The following is a 4,190-nucleotide window of genomic DNA, read 5'->3' as shown; positions in this document are numbered from 1 at the left end:
CGATGTTGATGTTTTGATTTATAAATTTTATTCTTCCACAGGAATTTTGAGTTTTATGGAGATATTTATATACTTGGTGATATTTATAATTCATCTTTCAAACTATCATTTGTGTTTATTTATGTAAACCTACTATATATAATGTATTAAACGATGTCCGTTTCTACAGTCGGACGCACCCGTCATTCTATTAAGCCCACTCCCTTTCTCCCTTATTGTCGAATACTCTTATAACTACCCTATTTCTTTTGTAGAGATCTCTACAGATGTAATAGACGACACCCAGGATGTTGTACATCCCGACATCATTCGAGTTACACCTTCAGAAGGTTATTCTGCTGTTTCTGGTAAGTTTGTGTGTATGTATGTTTGTATACGTACACGAATACATATCTACAAATTTAAGCCTCTCCAGTTAAATATATATATATATATATATTTATTTAATTAAATAAATTTAATTAAAGTAAATATCATTTTTAAAAGATTAAAACGAAAAAATTCTTCATTATTGCTAATTTATTACCTTATTCCCGTTGTTTTTATTATTTAGTTTGAAAACAAATCTTATCCTAGAAAGACACCCCTAAGGTTCACACATGCCCCCCCCTAGAATTTAGAACTACTGGCCTGAGACAGAACAATCATGGTTCACACATGGTCCTCCATAGTAATTTAGGACTATTGATCTGAGACATAACAATCTAGGTTCACACATGGTTCTCCATAGTAATTTAGAACAACAGGCCTGAGACATAACAATCAAGGTTCACATATGGTCCTCCCTAGTAATTTAGAACTATTGGCCTGAGACATAACAATCAAGGTTCACACGTGGTTCTCCCTAGTAATTTATGACTACTGGCCTGAGACATAACAATCAAGGTTCACACATGGTTCTCCCTAGTAATTTATGACTACTGGCCTGAGACATAACAATCAAGGTTCACACATGGTTCTCCCTAGTAATTTATGACTACTGGCCTGAGACATAACAATCAAGGTTCACACGTGGTTCTCCCTAGTAATTTATGACTACTGGCCTGAGACAGAACAATCGGCCAACAGCACACGCCGTCTAAGTGCCATTCCTACTTGAATAACGAGATGAAACGATACGGTAAACACGCTCCGCAGCTAAATCTCACAGTTTTGAATTTTGGACTTTCTAATCTGTAACCTGGTCATTGCAGCAAGTTCGAACACAAACGATGCGTTTTAGGATTGTCAACTGTAAATGGCTGTATAAAATGTAGTTATATTATGTTGTAGTTACGAATAATTTCTTAAGCCTTAAATTAGTAGCAGAAACTAGCACAGCGTCCTTTATATTCGTTTTTTTGTTTGTTTGTTTATTTATTTTTCCTCGTGCACGAAGTCCTTTTTTATGGCCTTGAAATATTTCATTCACTACATTATTCAAAGATTTAGTTTGTAAAGATAGTCAAAAGTTCCGAATGTTCTAGAAAGTTCCCTTAAATCACCTCGTTTTCTCCCAAGTAAATATTGATGTCATTTCTTTCTACAGAAAAAAGTACTTTCCCCGGCTCGGCGTCATCTCTTCCGTTGCCACGACCACTTGTGGCTATAAGCTTGGTTTTTTTGCTTGGAATGTGCAGCCACTAGACCGTCACATCCCTGGCTCCAGATGAAGAGGTATGTGGGAAAAGACTATGATGATGGTGTTTACCCAGAACTCGATGTTCAGCAATTTTCTTAGGAAAACTCTTTTCAGTGACAAAATATAATATTTATAAGCAGCCACCTGTCACTGACACTGTACCCTCATATCTATTCGTGTTGATTATCAAGAACAATAGGAAAAGCGATAGCTCTCACAGTGTGCCAAAGTTATCATAGAGGATACATCAGTACCACGCCCCCTAGCGTTGCTCAAATAGGACTCCTAACCAGCTTTCCTGAGACTGGAACTTTCATCTTCCGCTCTTTGCTTTTGTAGTCAGTTTCACTGGATCATAACTGGTGGCAGCCGGTAAAGTTATCCGGATTAAAACATGTTGTAATATCTTGTCAAAGTTGATAGAATTAAGATTTAATTTAAGATTGAAAGCTCTTATTCACAACTAATCATTACGTCAAAGTCAGGGTAACCATGTTATCTCAGTGCTTTGTCTATATTGATTTCACAAACTCTGGCAAAGTTTATAACTCCCACACGTTGCGTTAAGATATCTGTATATTAATGCTTAACTAATGACGTCCTCTGGTGAGAAACTGCCAAACTTGTTTTGGTGCTGACTTCCGGAATCCCTGATATTCTTCTTCATAATACTACTGTCACGGAGTTTAGATATTCCAACGTGTGCTCTCATTAAAATGTCCATATAAGTCACTTTCGAGAAGTATTCTAGTCACATCTTTGCATTATCTTCTTTTGTAACATTCAGGAGTTTCTCATTTACAAAATGCCGTAGTTAAGAAATTAGTAATGTTTTAAATTTTACGTAGTTGCATCAAATTTAATAAACCTTATCTTCAAGAAATCCCTTGTTCTATCTTATCCTTAGCATAAAATAAAATCTTAACTATTCAAAGTTAAAAACGACCGTAGCGTTGTTCTCTTCACAAAGTAACTATTTAAATTTAATTTTTTCTATCTCTCCTAATCGTAATTTTCAGGAGTCAATACTAAAAGCGTACGGTACGCTACTATCATTACAGTGATCACGTTAGTTGGATCATCTCGGAAAGGATAAACTTTAATCAGTAGGCTGCAGAAAAACGTTGAGTTAATTCAATAGTGTAACAAGGACAAAAACTGAGATGCGGACGACATGGCTTTTACGTTATATTTTATCTTTTGTTTTATATTTATTATCTTGTCTTTAAGCCCGTCTTTACGTTATATTTTATCTTTTGTTTTTATATTTATTATCTTGTCTTTAAGCCTATCTTTAAATTTTCGAGAAATTAGTTATTTATTTTATTATTAGCTTCAAATTATATTCCTTACATCAAGCATAAAATAATAAGTAGGAACGTTTATTGTGTAAATTGGATTTTTCATTACTGGAGCGTAGATATTTATATGCTTTACTGACCAATGGTCAGTTAATTACCAACATTCACTTGTCTAACTTTATTCTTTTGAATCATCTTCAAAATCACATAGCTCATAGTAATAGTTCACTCTATAATAACACCAATGAACCTTAACAGTCGCTAGTATGTACATAAGTCTAGCCTCTATAATAACACCAATGAACCTTAATAGTGGCTAGTATGTACATAAGTCTGGCCTCTATAATGGCACCAATGAACCTTAACAGTCGCTAGTATGTACATAAGTCTGGCCTCTATAATGGTACCAATGAACCTTAATAGTGGCTAGTATGTACATAAGTCTGGCCTCTATAATGGTACCAATGAACCTTAAAAGTCGCTAGTATGTACATAAGTCTGGCCTCTATAATGGTACCAATGAACCTTAATAGTGGCTAGTATGTACATAAGTCTGGCCTCTATAATGGTACCAATGAACCTTAATAGTCGCCAGTATGTACATACATCTAGCCTCTATAATGGCACCAATGAACCTTAATAGTGGCTAGTATGTACATAAGTCTGGTCTCTATAATGGCACCAATGAACGTTAATAGTCGCTAGTATGTACATAAGTCTGGCCTCTATAATGGCACCAATGAACCTTAATAGTCGCTAGTATGTACATAAGTCTGGCCTCTATAATGGTACCAATGAACCTTAAAAGTCGCTAGTATGTACATAAGTCTGGCCTCTATAATGGTACCAATGAACCTTAAAAGTCGCTAGTATGTACATAAGTCTGGCCTCTATAATGGTACCGATGTACCTTAACAGTCGCTAGTATGTACATAATCCTAGTCTCTATAATGGTACCGATGTACCTTAACAGTCTCTAGTATGTACATAAGTCTAGCCTCTATAATGGTACCAATGAACCTTAACAGTCTCTAGTATGTACATAAGTCTAGCTTCTATAATGGCACCAATGAACGTTAACAGTCGCTAGTATGTACATAATCCTAGTCTTTATAATGGCACTAATGAACCTTAATAGTTGCTAGTATGTACATAATCCTAGTCTCTATAATGGTACCAATGAACCTTAATAGTCGCTAGTATGTACATAAGTCTGGCCTCTATAATGGTACCGATGTACCTTAACAGTCGCTAGTATGAACATAATC

General features: G+C 35.4%; 1 long non-coding RNA gene across 1 annotated transcript in view; it reads left to right on the top strand.

Annotated features, from left to right (window-relative positions):
• LOC111087773 overlaps positions 1-2,862 on the top strand; it is a 9,233-nt gene extending 6,371 nt beyond the window's left edge. The window contains exons 2-3 of the long non-coding RNA XR_002612417.1: positions 255-347; positions 1,529-2,862. This is a non-coding gene — a long non-coding RNA (uncharacterized LOC111087773). The remainder of the gene's footprint in view (positions 1-254; positions 348-1,528) is intronic.
• The last annotated feature ends 1,328 nt before the right edge of the window (positions 2,863-4,190 follow it).

The sequence above is a fragment of the Limulus polyphemus genome, unplaced genomic scaffold (genome assembly GCF_000517525.1).
Source record: "Limulus polyphemus unplaced genomic scaffold, Limulus_polyphemus-2.1.2 Scaffold2612, whole genome shotgun sequence".
NCBI classification, from domain to species: Eukaryota; Metazoa; Arthropoda; class Merostomata; order Xiphosura; family Limulidae; genus Limulus; species Limulus polyphemus.
This window is presented reverse-complemented; position numbering and strand designations above follow the sequence as displayed.